The following is an 18,399-nucleotide window of genomic DNA, read 5'->3' as shown; positions in this document are numbered from 1 at the left end:
AATGTTCACAAGACATAGTTCGAAAAATAAAAACTTTGCATTTTTCACAAAAAAAAAAGTGAGTTAACTCACGATTTTTAGTCGGTTTTTACAAATTCGTACATAAATCGTTGTTCAAACTATTTATTTTCACCTTTGCCGCACCATGAAGTCTTGAAAATTAAAGTAAGACTTTCTGTTAATATTCTTGAGAGTGGAACCCCATTTTAACAATGTCTTGGGCTTCAGTACTATATTCTTCACTTATTTGCTTCGTTTTCGACTTAGATATTAGACTAAGTATACTTTTATTGCTCACCAAACCATAAAAGAACTTCCAAATGTCTTATAAAGTTTTCTTTTATGCTCATGGAAAATATTTTGTGAAATAAATTTTTTTGAAGTTTTAACAAAAAAAAAAAGTGGGTATTAGGCGGGCTTGATGCACACAGAACGGGACAAACTTTGTGCACACAAAACGAGGTGAACTTGGGTGAACGGAAAAGGAGGTGGGCCTCGCTAATCGAAAACGCGGGCGGGCTTTTGGCATGCAAAAAGAGACTGGATTTGTCGCACACAAAATGAGGCTGGATCTGCCACGCAAACTAAGGCCACTTGGGGCACACAAAACAAGGTGAGCCGGTGCACGGAAAATAGGGATATAAATCAAAATGTATTTGAATCTACATAAAGTACCATAAGAAGAAAAGAAAATTCAATAAAAAAAAAAGCAAAAAATAAATAAATGAAATAGAAAAGGATACGATCAGTACTTTACCATCGATTTTTCACCTGATCTGTCGCCAACTTGTTAGCAATAGTTGCTATAAGATTCGCTACCTTATTACCGAATGTCTCTTTTCAATTTTTTTCTTTTTAGTTTTTTCTTTATTTTTTTTTTGCTTATATTTGTTTTATTTCTCTTACCATAACAACAAACTATCAAACTCATATTCTTCAAAATATATTTTTCAGTGCAAAATCTATTATAATACATATTTACAACAATTTAAAACCTAAATTTAAAGATATTTGAATTTAATAGTGGTTACTCAAATAAAGTAACGTACGAAGAAAAAACTTAAAGGAAAAAAAACAAAAAAGCAGAAAATAAATAAAAAAATTGGAATTGGGAAAGATCGGTACCACGCTATTCCTTGCCTAGTCGTATTTAAAACCGTTCAATCTATTTATTTTCACCTTCGCCTCACTGTGAAGTTTTGAAAATTAACGTAAGACTTTCCGTTGAGATTCTTGAGGGTAAAACCCTATTTTTGGGTCTCACTACTATATTTTTCACTTTTTTATTTTTTATTTTTCGGCTTAAATATTCTACTAAATATACATTTGTTGTTCAATACATTGTAAATCCACTTCCACATTCCGTACAAAGTTTTCGATTATGGTCGCGGAAAATATTTCGCGAAAATAAAAAATTTGCATATTTGACAAAAAAACATGGGTTACTCACATTTTTAGTCCGTTTTGCAAATTCGTACATAAATCATAGTCCAATCTATTTCTTTGCAGCTTTGCCTCACCATAAGGTTTTGAAAATTAAGGTAAGACGTTCCGTTGATATTCTTGAGGGTGGAACCCGATTTTAACAATGTTTTGGGCCTCACAACTACATTTTTCACTCTTTTTTTTTGCTTTTGCCGTTAAATATTCTACTAAATAGACATTTATTTCTCAAAAATCATAAAACTGCTTCAAAATGCGTTATAAATTTTCTTTAATGCTCACGAAAAATATTTCACAAAAATAAAAACTTTCATTTTTGACAAAAAACGTGGGTTAACACTTACAGTTTTTAGTTGGCTTTTACAAACTCGTACATAAATCATCGTTCAAACTATTTATTTTCACCTTCGACTCACCGTGGAGTTTGAAAATTAAAGTAATACTTTCCGTTAATATTGTTGAGGGTGGAACCCATTCAACAATGTTTTGGGCCTCACTATTATATTTTTCACTAATTTATTTAGTTTTCGACTTAAATAGTCTACAAAATATACATTTGTTGCTCAATAAATCGCATATCTACCTCCAAATGCCTTATAAAATTTTCCTTAATGTTCATGGAAAATATTTCGCAAAAATAAAAAATTTGCATTTTTGACAAAAAAACACAATTTTTTGTCAGTTTTTACAAATTCGTACATAAGTCGTCGTTCAAACTATTTATTTTCACATTCACCTCAACGTGAAGTTTGAAAATTAAAGTAATACTTTCCAATAATATTCTTGGGGGTGGAACCCTATTTTAATAAGTTTTTGGCCTCACTACTATATTTTTCACTTATTTGTTTTTTAGTTTTGGACTTAAATAGTCTACTAAATATACATTTGTTGCTCAATAAATCGGAAATCCACTTTCAAATGCCTTATAAAATATTCCTTAAAGCTCACAGAAAATATTTGGCAAAAAAAAAAAATTGCATTTTGACAAAAAAACGTGGGTTAAAACTCACAATTTTTAGTCAATTTTTACAAAGTCGTATATAAATCATTGTTCAAACAATTTATTTTCACATTCGCCTCACCATCAAGTTTAAAAATTAAAGTACTACTTTCCGTTAATATTCTAGAGGGTGGAACCGAACTTTAACAATGTTTTGGGCTTCACTACTAAATGTTTCTCTTATTTTTTTAGTTTTTGAATTAAAAAGTCTACTAAATATACATTTGTTGCTCAATAGATCTTAAATCCACTTCCAAATAGCTTATAAATTTTCCTTAATGCTCACAGAAAATATTTCACTAAAACAAAAAAATTTCATTTTTGAAAAAAAAAACGTGGGTTAACACACACGATTTTTTATAATTCGTATATAAATCGTCGTTCAAACTATTTATTTTCACCCTCGCCTCACAGTGAAGTTTGAAAATTAAAGTAATATTTTCCGTTAATATTCTTGAGGGTGGAACCTTATTTTAAAAATGTTTTAGGCCTCACTACTATATTTTCACTTATTGTTTTAGTTTTCGACTTAAATACTCTACTAAATATACATTTATTGATCAATAAATCGGAAATCCACTTGCAAATGCCTTATAAAATTTTGCTTGATACTCACTGAAAATATTTCACGAAAATAAAAAAGTTGCATTTTTGACAAAAAAATGTCGGTTAAGACTCACGGTTTTTAGTCAATTTCTACAAATTCATACATAACTCGTTGTTCAAACTATTTATTTCACATTCGCCTCACCGTGAAGTTTGAAAATTAAAGTAATACTTTCCCTTAATATTCTTGAGGGTGGAACACAATTTTAACAATATTTTGGGCCTCACTACTATATTTTCATTTATTTTTTTAGTTTTTGACTTAAAAAAGTCGACTAAATATACATTTGTAGGTCAAGAAATCATATATCCGCTTCCATATGACTTATTAAAATTTCCTTAATGCTCATGAAAAATATTTCGCAAAAATAAAAAATTTGCATTTTTGACAAAAAACGTGGGTTAACACTCATGGTTTTTAGTCAGTTTTCAAAAATTCATACATAATCGCCGTCCAAACTATTTCTTTTCACTTTTTTTTTACTTAAATAGTCTACTAAATATACATTTGTTGCTCAATAAATCTTAAATTTGCTTCCAACTACCTTATAAATTTTCCTTAATGCTTACTGAAAAATATTTCACGAAAATAAAATAATTTCATTTTTGACAAAAAACGTGGGTTAACACTCATGGTTCTTAGTGGGGTTTTACAAATTTGTACATAAATCGTCGTTCAAACTATTTTTTTTCACCTTCGCCTAATCGTGAAGATTGAAAATTATAGTAATACTTTTTGTTATATTCTTGAGGGTGGAACCCCATTTTAACAATGTTTTGGGCCTCACTACTAAACATTTCACTCAATTTTTTACTTTTGACTTAAATAGTCTACTAAATATGCACAATAAATCGTCAATCCGCTTTTAAATGTCTTATAACGTTTCCCTGGTGCTCATGCAAAATATTTCGCAAAAATAAAAAATTTGCATTTTGACAAAAAGTGGGTTAACACTCACGATGTTTACTCGGTTTTTACAAATCCGTACATAAAACGTCGTTCAAACTCTTTATTTCACCTTCGCCTCACAGTGAAGTTTGAAAATTACCGTAATACTTTCCGTTAATATAGTTAATGGTGGACCCTATTTTGATTTTGTCTTGGGCCTCACTACTATATTTTTCACTTATTTTTTTAGTTTTCGACTTAAATAGTCTACTAAATATACATTTTTTGCTCAATAAATCGTAAATGCGCTGCCAACTGCCTTATAAATTTTCCTTAATGCTGACGGAAAATATTTCACTAAAATAAAAAATTTGCATTTTTGACAAAAAAAACGTGCATTAACACTCATGGTTTTTAGTCAGTTTCCACAAATTCGTATGTAAATCATCCTTAAAACTATTTATTTTCATCTTCACCTTACCGCAAAATTTGAAAATTATAGTAATACTTTTTGTTATATTCTTGATGGTGGAACCCCATTTTAACAATGTTTTGGGCCTTACTATTATATTTTTCTCTCATTTTTTTTTCGATTTAAATAGTCTACTAAATATGCAGTTGTTGCTCAATAAATTGCAAAACTACTTCCAAATGCCTTATAAATTATGCTTAAAGCTCACAAAAAATATTTTGCGAAAATAAAAAATTTGAATTTTTGACAAAAAACGTGGGTTAACATTCACAATTTTTAGTCGATTTTTACAAATTCATACATAAGTCGTCGTTTAAACTATTTATTTTCACTATCGCCTCACTATGAAGTTTGAAAAATAAAGTAATACTTTCCGTTAATATTCTGGAGGGAGGAACCCAATTTTAACAATGTTTTGGGCCTCACTACTGTATTTTTCACATAATTTTTTAGTTTTCGCCTTAAATAATCTACTAAATATTCATTTGTTGCTCAATAAATCGTAAATCCACTGCCAACTGCCTTATAAAATTTTCCTTAATGCTCACGGAAAATATTTCAAAAAATAAATATTTTCATTTTTTTTTTTACAAAAAACGTGGGTTAACACTCACAGTTTTTAGTCGATTTCTACAAATTTGGACATAAATCGTCGTTCAAACTATTTATTTTCACCTTTGCCTAATCGTGAAGTTTGAAAATTATTGCAAATCCGCTTCCAAATGCCTTATAAATTTTCCTTAATGCTCATGGAAAATATTTCGTGAAAATAAAAAAAAATCATTTTTTACAAAAAAGTGGGTTAACACCCACAATTTTTACTCGGTTTTTACAAATTTGTACATAAATCATCATTCAAACTCTTTATTTTTACATTCGCCTCACTATGAAGTTTGAAAATTAAAATAATACTTTCCGTTAATTTTGCTGAGGGTGGAACCCCATTTTAACAATATTTTGGGCCTCACTACTATATTTTTCACCCATTTTTTAGTTTTGGACTTAAATAGTCTACTAAATATGCATTTGTTGCTTAATAAATCATAAATATGCTTCCATATGCCTTATAAAATCTTCCTCAATGCTCACAAAATATATTTTGCAAAAATGAAAAATTTGCATTTTTGACAAAAAAACGTGGGATAACACTCACAGTTCTTAGTCAATTCTTTACAAATTCGTACATAAATCGTCGGTCAAACTATTTCTTTTAAACTTCACCTCACCGTGATGTTTGAAAATTATAGTAATACTTTCCGTTATATTCTTGAGGGTGCAACCCAATTTTAACAATATTTTGGGCCTCATTACAATATTTTTCACAATTTTTTTTTGTTTTCGACTTAAATAGTCTACTAAATAGACATTTGTTGCTCAAAAAATCTTAAGTCTACTTCCAGCTGCCTTATAAATTTTCCTTGGTGCTCACGGAAAATATTTCACGAAATATAATATTTGCATAAAAAAAAAGGTTAACACTAACAGTTTTTTGTCGGTTTTTACAAATTCGTACATAAATTGTTAGTCAAACTATTCACCTTCGCCTAACCGTGAAGTTTGAAAATTATAGTAATACTTTTTGTATATTCTTGAGGGTGGAACCCCATTTTAACAATGTTTTAGGCCTCCCTACTACACTTTTCACTCATTTTTTTAGTTTTCGACTTAAATAGTCTACTAAATATGCACAATAAATCGTAAATCCGCTTCTAAATGCCTTATAAATTTTTCTTAATGCTCATGAAAACTATTTCGCGAAAATAAAAAATTTGCATTTTTGACAAAAAAGTGGGTTAACACTCACGCTTTTTTGTCAGTTTTTAAAATTGGTACATAAATTGTTGTTCAAACTCTTTATTTTCACCTTTACTTCACTGTGAAGTTTGAAAATTAAAGTAATACTTTCCATTAATATTATTGAGGGCGGAACCCCATTTTAATAATATTTTTTGCTTCACTACTATATTTTTCACTATTCTTTTAGTTTTAGACTTAAATAGTCTACTAAATATACATTTGTTGATCAATAAATCAGAAATCCACTTCAAAATGCCTTATAAAATATTCCTTAATGGTCATGGAAAATATTTAGCGATTTTTTTTTTTTGCATTTTTGACAAAAAACTTGGGTTAACACTCACGACTTTTAGTCGGTTTTGCAAATTCGTACATAAATCACCGTTCAATCTATTTATTTTCAGCTTCGCCTCAATGTGAAGTTTTGAAAATTAAGGTGAGACTTTCCATTGAGATTCTTGAGGGTGGAACCCCATTTGACAATGTTTTAGGTCCTCACTATTGTATTTTTCACATATTTTTTTAGATTTCGGCTTAAATATTCTTCTAAGTATACATTTGTTGCTCAATAAATCATAAAACCACTTCCAAACACGTTATAAAGTTTTCCTTAATTCTCGTGGAAAGTATTTCGCAAGAATAAAAATTTGCATTTTAGACCAAAAAAACGTGGGTTAACACTCACGATTTTTAGTTGGTTTTACAAATTTGTACATAAGTCATCGTTCAATCTATTTGTTTTCACTTTCGCCTCCCCATAAAAATTTTGAAAATTAAGGTAAGAGTTTCCGTTGAGATTCTTGAGGGTGGAACTCCATTTGACAATGTTTTGGTGCTCACTATTGTGTTTTTCACTTTTTTTTTTTCTTCAGTTTTCGGCTTAAATATTCTACTAAGTATACATTTGTTGCTCAATAAATCATAGAACTGCTTCCAAACATGTTATAAAGTTTTCGTTAATGCTCATGAAAAATATTTCACAAAAATAAAAATTTGCATTTTTGACCAAAAAAAAAGTGGGTTAACACTCGTGATTTTTAGTTGGTTTTACAAATTTGTACATAAATCATCGTTCAATCCATTTGTTTCACCTTTGTCTCACCGTGAAATTTTGAAAATTAAAGTAAGTCTTTCCGTTGAGATTCTTGAGGTTGGAACTCCATTTGACAATGTTTTGGTCTCCACTATTGTATTTTTCACTTATTTTTTTAGTTTTCAGCTTAAATATTCTACTAAGTACACATTTGTTGCTCAATAAATCATAAAACTGCTTCCAAACACCTTATAAAGTTTTCCTTAATACTCACGACCCTATTTTTCACAAATTTTCTTAGTTTTCAATTTAAATATTATACTAAGTATACATTTATTGCTCAAAAAGCTGTAAAACTGCTTCCAAATGCCTTATAAAGCTTTCCTGAAAGCTCAAAGAAAATATTTCGTGAAAATAAAAAATTCGCATTTTCACCAAAAAAAAGGGGTTAGCACTCACATTTTTTAGTTGGTTTTGCAAATTTGTACCTAAATCATAGTTCAATGTAATTATTTCACCTTCGCCTCACTGTAAAATTTTGAAAATTAAAGTTAAACTTTTGTAAAATATAGGTAAGACTTTCTGTTGTGATTCTTGATGGTAGAACCCCATTTGACATTGTTTTGGTATTCACTACTATGTTTTTCACTTATTTTTTTAGTTTTCGGCTTAAATATTTTACTAAGTACACATTTGTTGCTCAATAAATCATAAAACTGCTTCCAAACACTTTATAAAGTTTTCCTTAATGCTCGCGGAAAATACTTCGCAAAAATAAATTTTTTCATTTTTGACCAAAAAACGTGGGTTAACACTCACAATCTTATTTTTCACAAATTTTCTTAGTTTTCGATTTAAATATTTTCCTAAGTATACATTTATTGCTCAAAAAGCTGTAAAACTGCTTCCAAATGCCTTATAAAGCTTTCTTGAAAGCTCACGGAAAATATTTCGTGAAAATAAAAAATTCGCATTTTTCACCAAAAAAAAGGGGTTAGCACTCATGGTTTTTAGTTGGTTTTGCAAATTTGTACATAAATCATAGTTCAAGGTAATTTTTCACCTTCGCCTCACTGTAAAATTTTGAAAATTAAAGTTAGACTTTTGTTGATATTCTGGAGGATGCAACCCCATTTTAGCAATGTTTTGAGCCTCACAACTGTGTTTTTGACTTATTTTCTTAGTTTTCATGTTAAATATTATATTAAATATACATTTATTGCTCAAAAAGCCGTAAAAACGCTTCCAAATGCCTTATAAAGTTTTCCTTAGAGCTCACGGAAAATATTTTGCGAAAATAAAAAATTATATTTTTCACCAAATAGCGTGGGTTAACATTCACGAATTTTAGTTGGTTTTACAAATTCGTACATAAATCGTCATTCAAACTATTTGCTTTCACCTTTGCCTCATTGTGAAATTTTGAAAAATTAAGGTAAGACTTTCCGTTGAGATTTTTGACGGTGGAACCCCATTTGACAATGTTTTGGTCTTCACTATTGTATTTTTCACTTATTTTTTTTTTCAGTTTTTGGTTTACATATTTTACTAAGTATACATTTGTTGCTCAATAAATCATCAAACTGCTTCCAAACACCTTACAAAGTTTTCCTTAATGCTTAAGAAAAATATTACGCAAAAATAAAAATTTGCATTTTTGACAAAAAAAACGTGGATTAACACTCACGATTTTTAGTCGGTTTTATAAATTCGCACATAAATCATCGTAAAATCTATATGTTTTTACCTTCACCTCACCATGAAATTTTGAAAATTAAGGTAAGACTTCCCGTTGAGATTCTTGACGGTGGAACCCATTTGACAATGTTTTGGTCTTCACTATTGTATTTTTCACTTATTTTTTCAGTTCTCGGCTTAAATATTTGACTAAGTACACATTTGTTGCACAATAAATCATAAAACTGCTTCTAAACAAGTTATAAAGTTTTCCTTAATGCTCGTAGAAAATATTTCGTAAAAATAAAAATTTGTATTTTTGACAAAAAAAAATGTGGGTTAACACTCACGATTTTTAGTCGTTTTACAAATTCGTACATAAATTATCGTTCAATGTATTTGTTTTCATATTTGCCTCACCGTGAAATTTTGAAAATTAAGGTAAGACTTTCCGTTGAGATTCTTGAGGGTGGAACTCCATTTGACAATGTTTTGGTCCTCACTATTGTATTTTTCACTTATTTTTTTTAGTTTTTGGCTTCAATATTTTGCTAAGTATACATTTGTTGCTCAATAAATCATAAAACCGTTTCCAAACACCTTATAAAGTTTTCCTTAATGCTCGCGGAAAATATTGCCCAAAAATAAAAATTTGCATTTTTGACCAAAAAAACGTGGGTTAACACTCACGATTTTTTGTCAGTTTTACAAATTCGTACATAAATTATCGTTCAATCTATTTGTTTTCACCTTCGCCTCATCGTGAAATTTTGAAAATTAAGACTTTCCGTTGAGATTCTTGAGGGTGGAACCCCATTTGACAATGTTTTGGTCCTCACTATTATATTTTTCACTTTTTTTTTCCAGTTTTCGGCTTAAATATTCTACTAAGTATACATTTGTTACTCAATAAATCATAAAACCGCTTCCAAACACCTTATAAAGTTTTCCATTGTGCTCGCAGAAAATATGTTGCGAAAATAAAAATTTTCATTTTTGACCAAAAAAACACGGGATAACATTCACTGTTTTTAGTCAGTTTTGCAAATTCGTACATAAATCACCGTTCAATCTATTTATTTTTAGTTTCACCTCAATGTGGAGGTTTGAAAATTAAGGTGAGACTTTTCATTGAGATTCTTGAGGGTAGAACCCCATTTGACAATGTTTTGGTCCACATTATTGTATTTTTCACATATTTTTTTTTCTTCAGTTTTTGGCTTAAATATTCTATTACATATACATTTGTTGCTCAATAAATCATACAACCGCTTCCAAACACTTTATCAAGTTTTCCTTAATGCTCGTGGAATATATTTTGCAAAAATAAAAAATTACATTTTTGACCAAAAAAATGTGGGTTAACAACTCATGATTTTTAGTTGGTTTTACAAATTCGTACATAAATCATTCGTTCAATCTATTTGTTTTCACCTTCGCCTCACCGTGAAATTTTGAAAATTAAGGTAAGAATTTCCGTTGAGATTCTTGAGGGTGGAACCCCGTTTGACAATGTTTTGTTCCTCACAATTCTATTTTTCACTTATTTTTTTAGTTTTCGGCTTAAATATTCTACTAAGTATACATTTGTTGCTCAATAAATTATAAAACCACTTCCAAACACCTTATAAAGTTTTCCTTAAAACTCGTGGAAAATATTTCACAAAAATAAAAAATTTCATTTTTGACCAAAAAAAAGTGGGTTAACACTCATGGCTTTTAGTCGGTTTTGCAAATTCGTACATAAATCACCGTTCAATCAATTTATTTTAACCTTGCCCTGAATGTGAAGTTTTGAAAATTAAGGTGAGACTTTCCATTGAGATTCTTGAGGGTGGAACCCCATTTGACAATGTTGTGGTCCTCACTATTGTATTTTTCACTTACTTCTTTTAGTTTCTGGCTTAAATATTCCACTAAGTATACATTTGTTGCTCAATAAATCATAAACCCACTTCCAAACACCTTATATAGTTTTCCTTAAAACTCATGGAAAATATTTCACAAAAATAAAAAATTTCATTCTTGACCAAAAAAGCGTGGGTGTTCATAGTTTTTAGTCGATTTTTACAAATTTGTGCATAAATTGTCGTTCAAACTATTTATTTTCACCTTTGCCCCACTATGAATTTAAAAAAACAAAGTAATACTTTAAGTTAATATTCTGGAGGGAGGAACCTAATTTTAACAATGTTTTAGGCCTCACTACTATATTTTTCACTTATTTTTTTAGTTTTCACCTTAACTAGTCTACTAAATATCCATATGTTGCTCAATAGATTGTAAATCCACTGCCAACTACCTTATAAAATTTTCCTTAATGCTCACCGAAAATATTTCACAAAAATAAAATATTTGCATTTTTTTACAAAAGACGTGGGTTAACACTCACAGTTTTTAGTTGATTTTTACAAATTCGTACATAAATCGTCGTTCAAACTATTTATTTTCACCTTCACCTAATCGTGAAGTTAGAAAATTATAGTAGTACTTCTTGTTATATTCTTGAGGGTGGAACCCCATTTTAACAATGTTTTAGGCACGCTACTATATTTTTCACTTATTTTTTTAGTTTTCGACTTAAATAGTCTACTAAATATCAATTTGTTACTCAATAAATTGTAAATATGCTTTCAAATGCCTTATAAAATTTTTCTTAATGCTCCCGGAAATTTTTTCGAGAAAATAAAAAATTTGCATTTTTGACAAAAAACGTGTCTTAACATTCATTGTTTTTGGTCAGTTTTTACAAATTCGTACATAAATCGTAATTCAAGTTATTTTTATTTACATTCACCTCACCAAGATGTTTACAAATTATAGTAATTCTTTTTGTTGTATTCTTGAGAGTGGAACCCAATTTTAACAATGTTGTGGGCCTCACAACTATATTTTTCACTTATTTTTTTAGTTTTCGACACAAATAATCTACTAAATATACATTTTTGTTGCTCAATCAATCATAAATCCGCTTCCAAATGCCTTATAAATTTGCTTAATGCTCATGGAAAATGTTTCGCGAAAATAAAAAATTTTCCTTTTTGACAAAAAACATGGGCGGTACACTCACAATTTTTTGTCAGTTTTTACAAATTCGTACATAAATTGTTGTTCAAACTATTTATTTTCACCTTCGCTTCACCGTTAAGTTTGAAAATTAAAGTAATACTTTCTGTTAACATTCTTGAGGGTCGAACCTTATTTTAACAATGTTTTGGGCCTCACAACTATATTTTTCACTTATTTTTTAAGTTTTTGACTTAAATACTCTACTAAATATACACTTGCTGCTCAATAAATCGTGAATCCGCTTCCAAATGCCTTATAAAATTTTCCTTAATGCTCACAGAAAATATTTAGCGAAAATAAGAAATTTGCATTTTTGACAAAAAACATGGGTAAACACGGATTGATTTTAGTCAGTTTTTACAAATTCGTACATAAATTGTCGTACAAACTATTTATTTTTACCTTCACCTCACTGTGAAGTTTGAAAATTATAGTAATACTTTACGTTACATTCTTGTGGGTGGAACTCAATTTTAACAATGTTTTGGGCCTCACTACTATATTTTTCCTTTATTTTTTTTGTTGTTTTCGATTTAAATAGTCTACTAAATATACATTTTTTGCTCAATAAATCGTAAATCCACTTCCAAATGCCTTATAAATTTTTCTTAATGCTCGCAAAAAATATTTTGCAAAAATAAAAAATTTGCATTTTTGACAAAAAAACGTGGGTTAACACTGAAGGTTTTTAGTCGGTTTTTACAAATTCATGTATAAATCGCCATTTGAACTATTTATTTTCACCTTCACCTCACCCTGAAATTTGAAAATTAAATTAATACTTTCCGTTAATATTCTTGAGGGTGGAAACGTGTTTTAACAATGTTTTCGGCCTCAATACTATAATTTTCACTTATTTTTTTAGTTTTCGACATAAATACTCTACTAAATATACATTTGTTGCTCAATAAATCGTAAATCCGCTGCCAAATGCCTTATGAAATTTTCCTTAATAGTCATTGAAAATATTTCACGAAAATAAAAATATTGCAATTTTGACAAAAAACAGTTTTTAGTCCGTTTCTACAACTTCGTACATAAATCGTTGTTAATTTTTCACCATCACCTCACCATGAAGTTTGAAGATAATGGTAATACTTTTTGTTATATTCTTGAGGGTGAACGCTATTTTAACAATGTTTTGGGCCTTCCTACTATATTTTTCACTTATTTTTTGAGTTTTTGACTTAAATAGTCTACTCAATATACATTTGTTGCTCAATAAATCGTAAACTTGCTTCCAAATAAATAAATGAAATATATAAGGATACGATCAGTACTTAGCTACCGATTGTCCACGGAACTGTTGCTAGCGTGCTAGCAACAGTTCCACAAACTAATCGCTATCTTCATACCGAACCCCTTTTTTCATTTTTTTCTTTTTAGTTTTTTAGTTTTAGTTTTTTGCTTATGTTTGTTTTAGTTCTCTTACCATAACAACAAACTATCAAACTTAAATTCTTCAAAATATTTTTTCATGCAAAATCTATTATCGTACATATTTAAACACTAGTAATCAACAATTTAAAACCTAAATTTAAAGATATTTGAATTTAATAGTGGTTACTCAGATAAAGTAATGTACGAAGAAAAAACTCAAAGGAATAAACAAAAAAGCAAAAAACAAAAAAAAAATGGAATTGGCAAAGATCGGTACCACATTACTGATCCTCGCCCAGTCATATTTAAATCATCATTCAATCTATTTATTTTCACCTTTGCCTCACCGTGAAGTTTTGAAAATTAAGGTAAGACTTTCTGTTAAGATTCTTGAGGGTAGAACCCTATTTTTGGGTCTCACTACCATATTTTTCACTTATTTTTTAGTTTTCAGCTTAAATATTCTACTAGATATACATTTTTTGCTCAATACATCGTAAATCCACTTTCACATGCCTTACAAAGTTTTCCATTATGCTCATGAAAAATGTTTCGCGAAAATAAAAAATTTGCATTTTTGACAGAAAACATGGGTTCACACTCATGTTTTTAGTCCGTTTTGCAAATTCATACACAAATCGTTGTCCAATCTATTCATTTTCAGCTTCGCCTCATTGTGAAGTTTTGAAAATTAAGGTTAGACATTCCATTGATATTCTTGAGGGTGGAACCTAAGTTTAACAATGTTTTGGGTGACCGCAACCCGAAATGTCCACCTGGACTCTGAATCGAGTTGTGTTGGCCGACACCAGAAAGGTGACGAAGCCATATAGTGTTGTGATGTGGAAAATATAAATAAATTTAAACCTAAAAGTGCCTAAATGCAAGAGTGCGCATGTGAGTGGGAATGAACTCATTTCACACGTGATGTCAGAGTATAAGTAAAGTATAATAAAGTAGAATGAGAATTCTAGCATCGAAGGTAAACTCCTAAACCAAGATTTGTCCTCATCGACACGAAAGTTCAGCCACTCAAACCTGGAGGGGTGAAAAACAAGGGTAAGTGGGCCTAAAAATAAAGCTTGTAAGACCTTTTCGAAAATGTAATAACCCCTTTCCGTAAAACAAGTATAGTTTCCAAATATATATACTGTACATATACTATGAAAACGTTTATCATAAACAGTAATATCACCATAATGCAACAATTCACGATATTCAGCATAAAAAACGCATGACTATTGGTAATCACCATAACTTGAATGAATGAACATATAATATCGGGTGCTCATCGATAGGGGTGGTTCGGTATGGGATACCATACCGAAATTAGTATCCCGAATCCCAAACCAAAATTTTTCGGGACAGGAATTTGAAGACCAATCCCAAACCAAATTTTTGGGAATCCCAAATTTCGGGAATCCAGAAATATTTTCGGGATTTTGGGACAAATCGGGAATCCCAAATTGAAATATGAAATTATGAATTGTTCTTCAAAGATATAATTCAAGAACACATTCATGAACTAGGAATTTCATTTCATTCACACTACTATTTAATTGAACACTGGCATGCCTGACTGTTTTTATCATAGTCAAAATTCAAATTAATTAAACCCTTTTTGCAATATGTTGAGAGACAAACTAATCAAGCCTTCTAAAATCATCAGCCATGGCAGCAGCAATAATAAAATCCACATGAATATCAAACAAAACATGAAAAATATGCAAGGTGTAGGGCATTCCAGGTTGCAGAGTATGAATTAGAAACTACTAGCATCAATTATAAAAGAATAATATATATATATATATATATATATAATAATTAATATTATATATTTTCGGTTTGGTATGGGATTCCCGAAATATCGAGAAGCCAATCCCGAATCCCATACCGAAATTTTGGGATCGGTTCGGGATAGCATCCCAAAAATTTCGGGAATTTCGGTTTGGGAAATTTTTGGTTTGGGATCGGGATTTTTTCGGTTCGGTTTGGGATTTTCGGGAATTTTTTCCACCCCTACTCATCGACATATGTTGACACACGAGTTTATGCAGAGGTATAGGACTGGGTGTAATAATGATTTACGCTTTAGTACTACAATCAGGGGAAGATTGGCGCTATGCGCGTCACATACGAGTCCTAATTGCCTATAGCAGTCTAGGACATGACTGGTACCTACAATGGATCCAAAGTGAGGGTAGGATGCGATTTGAACATACACGTGAAGTCTGGCCCTAGCCCGGATGAGTACAAACACCAATGTAGCACACGATGAGCAGATAACGTAATTATAATCATATAATGGTAAATCGATAATTCGATAATTCTAGTCAATGCAATACTATTCATGACCGTAAATCCAATTAAGGCATAAATATGTGTATATTTTAAATTGTAAATTTTTTCTCAAAAACCAAATCGAAACCGTTTAAAACCGCACCAAACTGAACCAAGCGGTTTGGTTTCGTTTCGATTTTGGCTTCAAAACTACACCGAACCGCACCGCAAAAAGTTTCGGTTGCAGTTTCACTCGAAACCACACCGCGCCCACCCCTACCTTCAACTCACCGTGAAGTTTGTAATTAAAGGAATACCTACTTTCCGTTAATATTGCTGAGGGTGGAACCTACTCAACAATGTTTTGGGTCTTGCTACTATATTTTTCACTAATTTATTTAGTTTTCGACTTAAATAGTCTACTAAATGTACATCTGTTGCTCAATAAATTGCAATTCCGCTTTCAAATGCCTTATAAAATTTTCCTTAATGCTCACAAAAAATATTTTGCGAAAATAAAAAATTTGCATTTTTGACAAAAATCGTGGTTTTTAGTCGGTTTTTACAAATTCGTACATAACTCGTCATTCAAACTATTTATTTTCACCTTTGTCTCACCGTGAAATTTAAAAATTAAAGTAATACTTTCCGTTAATATTCTTGAGGGTGGAACCCTATTTTAATAATATTTTTTGCCTCACTACTATATTTTTCACTATTCTTTTAGTTTTCGACTTAAATCGTCTACTAAATATACATTTGTTGATTAATAAATCAGAAATCCACTTCAAAATGCCTTATAAAATATTCCTTAATGCTCACAGAAAATATTTTGCGAAATTTTTTTTTGCATTTTTTACAAAAAAATGTGGGTTAACACCCACGATTTTTAGTTAGTTTTTACAAAGTCGTATATAAATTGTCATTCAAACAATTTATTTTCACATTCACCTCACCGTGAAGTTTGAAAAGTGAAGTAATACTTTCCGTTAATATTCTAGAGGGTGGAACCCAATTTTAACAATGTCCTGGGCTTCAATACTATATGTTTCACTTATTATGTTGCGCAATAAATCTTAAATCCACTTCCAAATGCCTTATAAATTTTCCTTAATGCTCACGGAAAATATTTCACGAAAACAGAAAATTTGCATTTTTGACAAAAAAAAACAGGGTTCAAACTCACGGTTTTTAGTTGGTTTTTATAAATTTGTACATAAATCGTCATTCAAACTATTTATTTTCACCCTCGCCTCACTGTGAAGTTTGAAAATTAAAGTAATACTTTCCGTTAATATTCTTGAGGGTGGAACCCCATTTTAACAATGTTTTAAGCCTCACTACTATATTTTTCATTATTTTTTTAGTTCGACTTAAATACTCTACTAAATATACATTTGGTGATCAATAAATCGTAAATCCGCTTCTAAATGCCTTATAAAATTTTCCTAAATGCTCATGGAAAATATTTCATGTAAATAAAAAAAATTTCACTTTTGAAAAAAAAAAAAACGTGTGTTAACACTCACGATTTTTAGTCGGTTTTTACAAATTCGTACATAAATCGTCGTTCAAACAATTTACTTTCAGATTCACTTCAACTTGAAGTTAGAAAATTAAAGTAATACTTTATGTTAATATTCTTGAGAGTGGAACCCTATTTTAACAATGTTTTATGCCTCACTACTATATTCATAAAACCGCTTCCAAACACCTTATAAAGTTTTCCTTAAAACTCGTGGAAAATATTTCACAAAAATAAAAAATTTCATTTTTGACCAAAAAAACGTGGGTGTTACACGGCTTTAAGTCGGCTTTGCAAATTCGTACATAAATCACCGTTCAATCTATTTATTTTCACCTTCGCCTCAATGTGACGTTTTGAAAATTAAGGTGAGACTTTCTGTTGAGAATTTTGAGGGTGGAACCCCATTTGACAATGTTTTGGTCCTCACTATTGTATTTTTCACTTTTTTTTTTCTTCAGTTTTTGGCTTAAATATTCCACTAAGTATACATTTGTTGCTCAATAAATCATAAAACTGCTTCCAAACACCTTATAAAGTTTTCCTTAATGTTCGCGAAAAATATTTCACAAAAGTAAATTTTTTCATTTTTGACCAAAAAAACGTGGGTGTTACACGACTTTTAGTCGGTTTTGCAAATTCGTACATTAATCACCGTTCAATCTATTTATTTTCACATTTGACTCAATGTGAAGTTTTGAAAATTAAGGTGAGACCTTTCATTTGTTTTTCTTGAGGGTGGAACCCCATATGACATTGTTTTGGTCCTCACTATTGTATTTTTCACTTATTTTTTCAGTTTTTGACTTAAATATTCTACTAAGAATACATTTGTTGCTCAATAAATCATAAAACCACTTCCAAACATATTAAAATGTTCTCCTTAATGCTTGCAGAAAAGATTTACAAAAATAGAAAATTCCATTTTTGACCAAAAAAACGTGGGTGTTAACCCACGGTTTTTAGTCAGTTTTTACAAAGTCGTATATAAATCGTCGCTCAAACAATTTATTTTCACATTCGCCTCACCGTGAAGTTTGAAAACTAAGGTAATACTTTCCGTTAATATTCTAGAGGGTGGAACCCAGTTTTAACAATGTTTTGGGCATCACTACTATATGTTTCACTTATTTTTTTAGTTTTCGACTTATATAGTCTACTAAATATACATATGTTGCTCAATAAATCTTAAATCCACTTCCAAATGACTTATAAATTTTCCTTAATG

Source organism: Pyrus communis, chromosome 15, assembly GCF_963583255.1.
Source record: "Pyrus communis chromosome 15, drPyrComm1.1, whole genome shotgun sequence".
NCBI classification, from domain to species: domain Eukaryota; kingdom Viridiplantae; phylum Streptophyta; class Magnoliopsida; order Rosales; family Rosaceae; genus Pyrus; species Pyrus communis.
Note: the sequence above shows the minus strand (reverse complement) of the source record.